This window comes from Capricornis sumatraensis, chromosome 16 (assembly GCF_032405125.1).
Source record: "Capricornis sumatraensis isolate serow.1 chromosome 16, serow.2, whole genome shotgun sequence".
Lineage (NCBI taxonomy): Eukaryota > Metazoa > Chordata > Mammalia > Artiodactyla > Bovidae > Capricornis > Capricornis sumatraensis.
In genome coordinates, this window is record NC_091084.1 from 80164718 (window position 1) to 80178510 (window position 13793).

A 13793-nucleotide genomic window follows, 5' to 3' on the forward strand; every position below is an offset into this window, starting at 1 on the left:
TAATCTCCATGATTTTCAAGGGACTCTTGAGAGTCTTCTCCATCACCACAATTGAAAAGCATCAATTCTTTGGTGCTCAGTCTTCTTAATGGCCCAGATCTCACATCTGTACATGATTGCTGGAAAAACCATAGCTTTGATTATATGGATGTTTGTTGGCAAAATGCTGTAAGTATCAGTTCAGTTCAGTCGCTCAGTCGTGTCCGACTCTTTGTGACCCCATGAATCACAGCACGCCAGGCCTCCCTGTCCATCACCATCTCCCGGAGTTCACTCAGACTCACGTTCATCGAGTCCGTGATGCCATCCAGCCATCTCATCCTCTGTCATCCCCTTCTCCTCCTGCCCCAAATCCCTCCCAGCATCAGAGTCTTTTCCAATTAGTCAACTCTTCACATGAGGTGGCCAAAGTACTGGAGTTTCAGCTTTAGCATCATTCCTTCCAAGGAAATCCCAGGGCTGATCTCCTTCAGAATGGACTGGTTGGATCTCCTCGCAGTCCAAGGGACTCCCAAGAGTCTTCTCCAATAATACCACAGTTCAAAAGCATCAATTCTTCAGTGCTCAGCTTTCTTCACAGTCCAACTCTCACATCCATACATGACTACTGGAAAAACCATAGCCTTGACTAGACAGACCTTAGTCGGCAAAGTAATGTCTCTGCTTTTGAATATGCTATCTAGGTTGGCCATAACTTTTCTTCCAAGGAATAAGCGTCTTTTAATTTTATGGCTGTAGTCAGCATCTGCAGTGATTTTGGAGCCCCCCCAAACATAAAGTCTGACACTGTTTCCACTGTTTCCCCATCTATTTCCCATGAAGTGATGGGACCGGATGCCATGATCTTCGTTTTCTGAATGTTGAGCTTTAAGCCAACTTTTTCCACTCTCCTCTTTTACTTTCATCAAGAGGCTTTTTAGCTCCTCTTCACTTTCTGCCATAAGGGTGGTGTCATCTGCATTCCTTCTAATTAGAGAGTAAGATAAATTTTATCAAGTTTATGAAGAGCATTTCTATATTCTAACTCTGAATTATTGAAATTCTTAGCAATAGTTATGAGCATCTTCTAAGCAGCAAGTACTGTGTTGTACCCTTCATAAGTATTATTCCATTTAGTCCTCACAACAATTCCAAAGGGCAAGCTTTATAATTAATCTCATTTTATAAATAAAAACATGAGACTTAAGGGAAGCTGAGCGACTTGCCTGATGGCACAGGTGATCTGAGTATAGTCTCAGACACAGGGATGTCTGACTCCGTAGTCAACACTCATTAACCTTCAACAAACCAAAAGTAAAGGGGAATTAAATGGCATTACAAGTCATGAGCAGTGGGCACATTTGAACTCTAACAGCTTCTCAGAAGCTGATGGAATAAGTATTAAAGGAGTTATCATTCCACCTCACTGGGATCAGCCACCTGGGGAGGGGAGGATACACGGAACATATGACAGGCACAGCAGCAGCATGGTAAGGATGCCTGTTGGCTCGTCTCTACTCCCTAATCCTAAAAGAGTATTATTCACCTCAGAGAGACTCACTGGGAGAGAATCAAGCAGAGATTTCTCCTTTCAGAAGGGACAGACACTGCAAAAAACATGGAAGAACAGAATGGAGAACTGGATACGAGTCTTTGCAATTACGTAGCATGAATTCAGCCTGGGAAGAGTTCACCTTCCTTGGGCTTTTCTCTGATATTCTAATTCCTTGAAATAGCCTCCCTCCTTTTCATAAAATCAGGTAGTGAAATATTCCCTACATTTTCAGTTGGGCATTAGACAAAGGTAACTGCTTGGATTAGAAGTCAGGAGCCTCAGTCCTAATTTCAGCTCCTCAATACCATACTGTGAAATTGCCCCTGTCTCTCACACATTGCCTCGATCTGTAAAATAGGTGGGTACATAATATTACCTGGCTTATCTGCAACATAGCATTGTGGGGAAAACCAAATAAAGTAAGGCAAATAGAATACTTTCATAAGCCATGAACACTCATTTACATGCTGGTTATTGTTATTACTGTATTGATGGTTCCTCCCATCCTGGACCCATCAAAAGCAAGAGTGGCCCCAAGGTCAACAAGATTTACAGGACAGAAAGACAGGGAACCATCTTAATGATCCCAAGGGCACATTTCCTTAGATGAGAGAATTATGAGTTACAAGTGAGACAATGATTTCTCCTGTTACAACAGGTAATAATTGGGAGTCACCTTCCACTTCTGACTTTACTCAGTCCCCTGGAACCAGCAGCCAGATCTTAAGCCAGAGGAATAGTGAGTCATGGGCTCTAGTTTTCCCAACTTCTAATTAACCATGTGAGTGCACAACTCTCTACTGGAAATCATACCAAATATATCACTTGTTGCTTAAACAATATACTATAAAGTATTTTCTTAACGATTTCCCTGCTAATCGTCCACCTGAAGGACATAAAAAGTATAGATTAAAAGTAAATTCTACCCAGAGGAGGAATATACACGGGTACTTTTTCTTTCCCATATTCATTTATGAAAATTTGCATGAAGACAGTCATGTATTACCAGTGAACATCTATCTCTACAGCTATCATCCAAGTTTTGATGTTACATTTTAGCAAGTTTGTTTTCTTTTATATCTATCCATCTGTCTCTCTATCCATTAATCTATCTCTAAATTTTCAGGGGCTTATTTATAAAACTAAACCTCTAGATTATGCAAATAACAAAGTTCATTTCTCATCTTCAATAAAGAATTGTGTAGCAGCTTCAACTTTAAGGGGGATTTTATCAGAATGTTGCTATATGAAGGGAATATAACATGGTTAACATTGTGGAAAATAAATTAACTCAGTATAAACCTTCTTGTGCAAACATCTATCCTTCATTATTTATTGAGCTTTCAATATTTATTGAGCACTTACCATGTGTCAGACTTGGACCAGATGATGTGACCAAGAGATCCAGGAGCCCAGGTTCTTGAAGCTCACAACCTAGTAGAAAAAATAAATAAATAAATAAATGGAAGAAAAACCAAGATCATCACATCTGAAGAAAACAAAAGGGTGTTTTGAGAGTGATAAGCAGGGACTAATCAAAATAAGGAGGGTCATGGAAAAAGGAGGAAATAATACTTGGTCAGGCAACGTGCTGTTAGAGTCTCTGCAAAACCTATGAGTCACTCCTATCATGTGACTTGGAGGCTTTCACCACTACAGGTGGGCTAGGAGAGCCCTTCTCTGTCTAAACACCCCCTCAGTGCCATCCACACATGCCCAATCTTGAAGCAAAGGATGGAGGGGAACTAAGGAAAAGGGGCAGAAAATGTCACAGTGCGCCTAGAATCCCTAAGGACCACTCAGAGAATGAAGCTTCCCTGGTGGCTCAGATGATGAAGAATCTGCCTGCCAATGCAGGAGATCCAGGTTCTATCCATGGATTAGGAAGATCCCCTGGAGAAGGAAATGGCAACCAGCTCCAGTATTCTTGCCTGGAGAATTCCATGGACACAGGAGCCTGTTGGGCTACATACAATCACAGAGTCAGACACAACTAAGCAAGTCACACTAATATACTCAGAGAATGCAAGAGGGCAAAGCTGCTTAAGTGTAACTATGTCAGGCACAGGGGCCATTTTTGGAAGGAGAGGAAAAAGGAACAAGGTCACAATAACTGACTGTGTTCTTAAATTTATGAAATACTCCTGCATAATAGAGGAAAGTGAAAGTGGATCAGCCATGTCAGACTCTTTGTGACCCTATAGACTAGTCCATGGAACTCTCTAGGCCAGAACACTGGAGTGGGTAGCCTTTCCCTTCTCCAGGGGATTCTCCCAACCCAGGGACTGAACCCAGCTCTCCCACATTGCAGGCAGATTCTTCACCAGCTGAGCCACAAGGGAGGCCTGAGAACACTGGAGTGGGTAGCCTTTCCCTTCTCCAGGGGATTCTCCCAACCCAGGGACTGAACCCAGCTCTCCCACATTGCAGGCAGATTCTTCACCAGCTGAGCCACAAGGGAGGCCTGAGAATACTGGAGTGGGTAGCCTGTCCCTTCTCCAGCAGGTGTTCCTGACCCAGAAATCGAACTGGGGTCTCCTGCATTGCAGGTGGATTCTTTACCAACCGAGCTTCATAATAGAGGAGATCCCCCGCACAAGGCTGGACAAATTAAGGCTGAGTCATTTGCACTTCTATAAACAGAACCTCAATTAAAGAAAAATGTTTCTGTTTATGAACAGACTGTAAATCACAGTCCCTCTAAATAACTTCAGACCAGTATTGGAACTTGACAAGATAACAGTTCACGCTTCCCTACACGACACAAAAAGGCTCATAAATTACGGCCTTCCTGCCCAGTCGCCTCTTCTGCGAGTCATCACCACCATGCTTTCAATGATGCAGACCCCCAGAACTCTGTCTTATTACCTGGAAAAGCCTCCACCATGAGCACCTCTCCTTGGATTTGAGCATGCTGTTCCTTGAGCTTGCAATATTTTTGCAAGCTACTCCACCTTGCATGCTTCTAGTCACGCCACATAATTCAAGTCAAAAACTAGCCTAAAACATTTGTCATTCCCCCACCATCTTGCAAAAACAGTATGAATCACTCACTGTTCTTTGTAATGGTGATCCCCAACGAGGTGCACTTCCGGACAAGGTACTGACAAGGATTCATTCCAATATATACAAAGAACTCATGAAACTCACTACCTAAAAACAAACAACCAATCAAAAAATTGGCCGAAAGTCTAAGACACACAGATGGCCAAGAGACACAGGAAAAGATGCTCAGCATCACTAATGGTTCAGTTCAGTTCAGTTCAATTCAGTTCCGTTCAGTCGCTCAGTCATGTCCGACTCTTTGTGAACCCATAGGCTGCAGCACACCAGGCTTCCCTATCACCAACTCCCGGAGTTTTCTTAAACTCATGTCCATTGAGTTGGTGATGCCATCCAACCATCTCATTCTCTGTCGTCCCCTTCTCCTCCTGCCTTCAATCTTTCCCAGCATCAGGGTCTTTTCAAATGAGTTGGTCCTTCGTATCAGGTGGCCAAAGTATTGGAGTTTCAGCTTCAACGTCAGCGCTTCCAATGAACACAGCCAGGACTGATCTCCTTTAGGATGGACTGGGTGGATCTCCTTGCAGTCCAAGGGACTCTCAAGAGTCTTCTTCAGTTCAAAAGCATCAAATCTTCTGCACTCAACTTTCTTTATAGTCCAACTCACACATCCATACAGGAGAAAGGCAAATCAAAGCTACAATGAGGTGCCAATCTACCCTGATCAGAATCGCCATCATCAAAAAACCTACAAACAATAGACGCTGGAGAGGGTGTGGAGAAAAAGGAGTTCTCTCGCATTGTTGATGGGAATGTAAGTTGATACAGCCACTTGGAGAACAGTATGGAGATTCCTTAAAAAAAAACCTCTAAAAATAGAATCACCACTACTGAACATATAACTGAGAAAACCATGATTCAAAAAGACACATGTGCAAAGCACCGTCAACACCAAGATCTCAGGATTCCCTCCACATCTGTCCTCCACTCTCAATACTTAATAAAAAGAATGGCTACTATGGCACGTTCTTGCTGAATTCCAGGCACAGGGTTGAGAATTTTATGGATATTATCTCACTCAAACCTCAAACAATTGAAAGAGATAAAAACCTGCCTAGAGCAGTGGGAAACTTGCTTAAACCTCAGATAGCTAAAATAAAAAGTGTATAAGATATACATTTCTCTAAGAAGTAAAATAGTTTTTAAAAATAGCAAATAGCAACTATATTTAAGCATTCTTTGAATAATTTGCAAAATAAGTTAAAACACATAAAGTGTTTAGAACCTTGTTTAAAATAGATAATATATAATTTTAGAATTAATATTAATATTGTTTGATTTCTTTATTTTGAACACTGAGGTGCTTTTCCTATCCTTTAGGGAAGATGGCATAAAATCACAGAAATTGCAGCTTTTCTGGTAATGTGAAATTCCTATCTAATTCCATAAATTTTATCAAGTAGTGCTCTGACAAGAATATTAGAGATGTATGAATGGTCAGACAAATAGGCATTGCTGATTTTAAAAATCAAAAGCAAACAAACATGTAGTCCCTGCCTTCAAGAAAGATAACGTAATCAATCACGGAAATGTAACTGTAAGCAAATATTGTAACACCAGGCTACCCAAGTGGCTCAGTGGTAAAGAATCTGCCTGCCAATGCAGAAGACACGGGTTCAATCCCTTGGTCAGAAGATCCCTTGGAGGGGAAATGGCAACTCACCCCAGAATTCTTGCCTGGACAATCCCATAGACGGAGGAGCCTGGCAGGCTCGCTGTGAGGTCACTAAAGAATCAGACACGGCTGAGTGACTAAACAACAACATTATAATACTCTCTCTTTCGCAGGCAAATTTAAAAGAAAAAAAATTGTTAAAAGGATTTATCTTCTGTATTTTCCAATAAATTTTGTCCTGAAATTAAACTTAACCTTAAAAAATACTAGTCTATTTAAAAAGATGAAAGAAGGTGATTGGGTTTTTTTTTGTTTGTTATGTTTTTTAATTTATTTATTTTAATTGGAGGCTAATTATTTTACAATATTGTAGTGGTTTTTGCCATACATTGACATGAATCAGCCATGTGTGTACATGTGTTTCCCATCCTGAACCCCCCTCCCATCTCCCTCCTCATCCCATCCCTCTGGGTCATCAGTTGAACCTGAAGCAGGTTAAACGTAAAGGAGTAGATTGAATGGAGTTTTTATTTTCCTTCTATATACTTTAGGGATTTTGACTGTTTTTAGTAACAGACATGAATTAATATACCTTCTAATAGAAATTTAAAAGAATTATTTCCATCTATAAACATATTAAATATAATTGTTTATGAATGATTTAAAATTTTTTTCTATATAATTATTTGTGTGCATGTGTGTACAGTCATAAAAAACCCAGTCCGACTTCAGCATAACAAGAAAAGATGCTTTTGTTGGATAAATCTTGCCACCTTGTGGTGTCTAAAAATAATACTGTGCTTGAAGTATTCACCCATGTGCTCAACAAGAAGCACTGTCCTTTAGCCAGGCTCTCCTGCCCTAGTCACTTATAGAATCCATACCCTTCCAAGTATCCATAATCCAGAATCCTCACTTTATGGTATTTATAATGCTGAATAATTTACATATATTTGCAGTTGTTTATTTTCCTGTCTCTTCTCTAAACCACAGACCCCAGGAACACTGGGTGATTTTTGCCCTGAGTCAGACATGACTGAGCCGGCGTGAAGTAAAGCACAGTGTTTCACACACATACACAGTGCAGTGAGCACTAAATCCACGCTAATAGCACATCCGCCCTCTCACATCATCGTGTGTGTGTGCGTGCATGTGTGCGTGTGTGTATGCGTGTGTTCGTGTGTGCATGTGTGTGTGTGTGCGTGTGTGTACGTGCGTGTGTGTGTGTGTGTGTGTGTGTGTGTGTGTGTGTGTGTGTGTGTGGAGGTCGCCTGAGGTCTACTCTCTTAGCAAGCTTCCAATATAATATAACCGTTAACCGTGACCATCATGCAGAACTTTGGGTTTCTCAAACTCATTCATCCTTCATAACTGAAACTTCACACACTTCGACCAATATCTCCCTGTTTCCCACACCTCCCTGTCCCTGCTCTACTCACTATTTCTATGAATTTGGCTTTTTGAGATTTCACATGTAAGTGGGATCCTGCAGTGTTTGTCTTTTTGTGCCTGGCTCATTTGCTTCGGATAACGTCCTCCAGGGGCTTACCAGATGGCAACTGCGATAAAGAATCCGCTTGCAAAACAGGAGACACAAGACATGCGGGCTCAGGCTCTGGGACGGGAGGAGCCTGAAGGAGGAGCCCACTCCAGGATTCTCGCCTGGGAAATCCCCTGGACAGGGGAGCCTGGGGGGCTACGGCTGACGGGGTCACAATGTGTCGGACACAACTGTGCTCGGGGACCGAGCACGCTCTCCGCCAGATCCACCCATGTTGTTGCAAAACCCAGGCTCCCTTCATTCTAAAATTATAGGGACAGATAAAGATGTGGTGCAGTTTCTTTATCCGTTCATTCATCAATGGACATTTAGAATATCCAATGTACTGATTTCATTTTCTTTGGTTACATATTCAGAAATAAAATTACTGAATCATATGATAGTTCTGTGTTTAGAGAAACCTCCAAACTCTATTCCATAAAGCCTATGGCAATGTTCCTTCCCCAAAATGCATGAGGGTCCTTTTTCTCTACATCTTTCATGGCACTTGTTATCTTTTGTCTTTTTGACAATAGTCATTCCAACAAGTCTGAGTCCATACCTCATTATGGTTTTCATTTGCGCTTTCCTGATGACCAGTGATGTGGAGTATATTTTTATATACCTAATGGTCATTCATATGTCTTCCTTGGGGAAAAAGATGCCTATTCAAGTCCTTTTCCCATTTTTTAAATCAACTTCTTTGATATTTTCTTCTACTAGGATGTTTGAGATCCTCACATGTTTTGGACATTAACTCCTTATCAGATCTATGATTTGCAAGTATTTTTCCAAGTACAAGTTGTCTTTCCATGATGATGATAGTTTTCTTTGCTGTGCAGAAGCATTTTGATAAAGTCCACTTGTATATGTTTGCTTTTGATTTCTGGGCTTTTGGTGCCACATTCAAAAAATCATCGCCATGTCAAGGATATTTCCCTCTATGTTTTCTTCTAGTTTTTACAGTATAAAGTGTTACATTTAAGTCTCTAATCTATTTGGGGTCGACTATTGCATGTGCTGTACCAGCAGGGGCCCACCCATATTTCTCTTTTGCATAATTAGTCATGGCTTTTTATTGCAGTCCTCTCACTTTTATCTTAAAACAGCATTGTTATGCCTTGTAATACCTATTCAAAATTACTTCATCAATTCAGGACTTCCCCAGTCATACATTTTCTCTGAGTGTGTTTATGTGTGTGTATAGAGTATATGCCAAAGCCTTTGACTGTGTGGATCACAATAAACTGTGGGAAATTGTGAAAGAGATGGGAATACCAGACCACCTGACCTGCCTATTGAGAAACCTATATGCAGGTCAGAAAGCAACAGCTAGAACTGGATATGGAGCAACAGACTCGTTCCAAATAGGAAAAGGTGTATGTCAAGGCTGTATATTGCACCCTGCTTAATTTACTTATATGCAGAGTACATCATGAGAAATGCTGAGCTGGAAGAAGCAGAATCTGGAATCAAGATTGCCGGGAGAAATATCAATAACCTCAGATATGTAGATGACACCACCCTTATGGCAGAAAGTAGGGGGAACTAAAAAGCCTCTTGATGAAAGTGAAAGAGGGTGAAAAAGTTGGCTTAAAGGTCAACATTCAGAAAACGAAGATCATGGCATCTGATCCCATCACTTCATGGGAAAGAGATGGGGAAACAGTGGAAACAGTGGCACACTTTATTTTTTAGGGCTCCAAAATCATTGCGGATGGTGATTGCAGCCATGAAATTAAAAGATGCTTACTCCTTGGAAGGAAAGTTATGAGCAACCTAGATCCAAAAGCAGAGACATTACTTTGCCAACAAAGGTCCGTCTAGTCAAGGCCATGGTTTTTCCTGTGGTCATATATGGATGTGAGAGTTGGACTGTGAAGAAAGCTGAGCACCGAAGAATTGATGCTTTTGAACTGTGGTGTTGGAGAAGACTCTTGCGAGTCCCTTGGACTGCAAGTAGATCCAACCAGTCCATTCTAGTATGGCAAAACCAATACAGTATTGTAAAGTAAACTAAAGTAAAAATAAAAATAAAAAACAAACAAACAAAAATAAATACAAGAAAGTGAAAATGTTAAAATAAATAAATAAATAAAGGAGATCAGCCCTGGGTGTTCTTTGGAAGGACTGATGCTAACGCTGAAACTCCAGTACTTTGGCCACCTCATGCTAAGAGTTGACTCATTGGAAAAGACTGATGCTGGGAGGGATTGGTGGCAGGAGGAGAAGGGGACGACAGAGGATGAGATGGCTGGATGGCATCACCGACTCCATAGGTGTGAGTTTGAGTGAACTCCGGGAGTTGGTGATTGACAGGGAGGCGTGGCGTGCTGGGATTCACGGGGTTGCAAAGAGTCGGACACAACTGAGTGACTGAACTGAACTGAGCTGATACAGTACAGTGACTGAACTGAACTGATACACATACAAAGTTTACATGTATTGAAACTATATAAAGAATATTTGCTTATATTTACTATACCCATTCAGCAGATTATACCAGTCAACTATCTCTCAGAGAAAAGATTCATTTAAAAAAAAAAAAAAAAGCTGGCCAGAAAAGAAAGCAAAGTTGATTTAGTTGAGAGCAATGGTCTTTATTTCCCTGAGTTTCAAGACTATTTCCTTCCCCTTACGGCCTCTGTCAAAAAGTACCAGGAGGCACTGACTTTCTTTTTTAAAAATTCTTTGCTTCTCTATCACATATTTCTAAAATTCCACCAGAATATGATTATCTTTTTTAATAGAATGTCCTTTGGGAGTAGTCATGAGTTAATCATAAAATGTTTAATATTCTCTTTCAGTGTGATTAGTTTTTGAGCTTTATTTTCCTCCCTCCTTGCTTCTTTCCTCTGTTTTTTATAATATCATGGGACCCTGCAAGGTGCAACCTCCCTAATCATCAGGAGGACCAGGTTCTTAATGCTGCACTTCCACCTCCATGACCTGAGCCAATCAATTCTTTATTTATTAGTTCCCTCATCTCACAAACAGAAGGATCAGCCCTGATTATTGCTAAGGCAGTTTTCACTTCTAACATTTCTGGGATTCAGAAAAACTTTGAATGAGTTTCAAACCTGAGCAATCAGTAGTTTAATCTTCGGAGAAGCTATTACAGCAAAAAACTAACTTAAGTTTTTCATCCCAGTGTGAGACAGACTCCAAGACCCAATATATTAACTAATCTTCTCTCTAACAAGACGCTTTGGGCATTATTAAGACTGATTGAGTGTCCAGAGATGGGCGATTACTAACATTGGAATAAATCATTTGCCTCACTCCTAAACAAGTTTCAGAGGAACTAATTAATGAAGGCAGTTGTAAATAAGAAAACTTCTTGGGTGAGCATTGCTGTTCAACTCTGAAATGTAGCTCTTGATGCCTGATACAGTGAGGCAGCAAAGAACTGACCCCGGGGGAATCACAATGTCTTTGTAAATTACCGTAAGGTGCAGACTAGTTCTTTCTAGCACTGTAAGTTTATTGATTGTTATCCTAGTTTCTTGAAGTTAGATTGTTTGCCTTACAAAACAAACAAAAGAAAAATGTATTCCCATTTAGCAAAAACTGGCAAAGGTGGAAGATTCAATTCCTTTATAAAAATCAGAAGATATAGAAAAGGCTGTAATTCAAATTCTTTGCTAGTTGAGGAACATGGGTCCTAGTCTTCAAAAGCTGCATATTTTGTTATTCCCATTACATGACATTATAGAAAAGGCAGAAATATACAGACAGAAAAAGATCACTGATTGTCTGGGGTTTGGAGGAGGGTAGATACATAAAGTAGGTGAAATGCAGGAGATGTTACATTAGAAAAATTAAGAAAAAAGTGCATAGGATCTCTCTGTATTATTTCTCATACTTACTTCTCACATTCCTCATAATTATTTCTCATTATTTCATCTACAGTTATCTCAAAATAAAAACTTAATTAAAAACAAAAACAAAACAGTGTGTGTGCCGCAGGAGGACACTTTAGGTTGGAACACCAGCTCTTGATCTTCAGCAAGTTATTTAAAACCCTTGGGTTTCTGTTTCTTCAAGTGTAGCTGCAAGTTAGTGGTGCCCACAGTCAGGAATCACATGGGGGTAGTGTACATAAAGTGCCTAGAAGATAGCAAGTGCTCAATAAATATTACGTCTCCTTCCTGCTTAACTATCACTACTATTCTCTCCCAGGCTATTGCACTAGCTCCTACCTGGTCACATCCCCTCTAGATGCTCTGACCATCCTACACAAAGCCACCTTTCCAACAGGGTAGCCCTAACGTGATAAAAATTAGCCTCTTTCTAGAGAATAATGTTCCAACTCACTAAACCAATTAGATATGACTCCATCTATTTTTCTACTCACATCCCACACCGCACGACTTCATCGTTCCCATAATCTCAGCTAAACATGACCCGTATTTGTCACCTCACCAGGCCCCGCCTCGGGTCATTCCCATCACCTGCTATCCCTCTCATCACAGCTGGACATCCAAACCCTACCTTCAGGCCCGTCTCAAAGGTCACCTCATCCACAACGACTATTTACTGCCTAGTCTAACACATAGTGAGCATTCCTTCCTTCTTCCCTTGCTTCCTTTGAGTCTTCATCAAACCCTGTGTTTCCTTCTTATGACTATTGACAATTCTGTCATAAGTTTTGGTCATTATACTTTAACCGTGCATTATTTGATTGAGACTTTCCTAAGGATAGAGACTATATTTTTCTGGTTATTTTTATTAATAGTAACAATAAAGGCCAACAAATGATAGTATCTTAAGTTTAGTAAATAAGCCCTATTTTGTTGCTCAGAAATGGTAGTAATTCTATTTTATAAATGTGGAAATGAAGCCCTTCTGGGAGCAAGGTATCTGGAGGTTAAAGAAAAAATTAACGACAAAGTTCAGTGATATTCTCCCCTTTGAGTTCCTAGCCAGTAAGCTTCCCAGACCAATATGTTCTTAATCTTACTGGGACAAGATCACCAGTTCTGTGTTGTCAACATTGTCAACAGTCCGTATGCCCTCAGGATTCCCACATGAACACTTACACATTCGCCAGAGTATTAGTTTCATCTCACTTTTACAAAACAAAACTATGCAAAGGATTATAGTCATTTAACTTTCCCAGTCCCATCTTCTATTCCTGTTGTTCTTTTCCCACCAAAGTGTCCACAAGCCCAGAATCTCCTAAAAGCCCTTAGAAGTACCTCATCAAGGGCAAAATCCATGCCATAGGGGCCTCAAGTTTAAACAGGTAAATCAAAGTATGAGAAGAGAATGGTGAATGTGTCTTTTATACAGAGAAATACTAAGTTAGAAATTGGAAGTCTATAAATTGGCAAGCGAATGCTTAAAGCATTGTTATTGACTGATACTGAATAATAAATATGTTAAATAGGCTAATTTGCAAATCCCAATCTCAATTAAAAATAAATAAAAGGAGAGTTACTACCCTTGAAAAGGACAATAGAGAATTAAGTGGACATTCTTAAGGGTATTCTAGGATCCTTTTTAAGTAGACATTATAAAAATATACTCATTATAAAAAGCTTAAACAACATAGAAACATATGACAACCCTTGTCTTGTACCTGACTTAAGAGGAAATGCTTTCCATTTTTCACCATTGAGGATAATGTTTGCTGTGGGTTTGTCATATATAGCTTTTATTATGTTGAGGTATGTTCCTTCTATTCCTGCTTCCTGGAGAGTTTTTATCATAAATGGATGTTGAATTTTGTCAAAGGCCTTCTCTGCATCTATTGAGATAATCATGTGGCTTTTATTTTTCAATTTGTTAATGTGGTGAATTACATTGATTGATTTGCGGATATTGAAGAATCCTTGCATCCCTGGGATAAAGCCCACTTGGTCATGGTGTATGATCTTTTTAATGTGTTGTTGGATTTTGATTGCTAGAATTTTGTTGAGGATTTTTGCATCTATTGTTCATCAGTGATATTGGCCTAGAGTTTTCTTTTTTTGTGGCGTCTTTGTCAGGTTTTGGTATTAGGGTGATGGTGGCCTCATAGAATGAGTTTGGAAGCT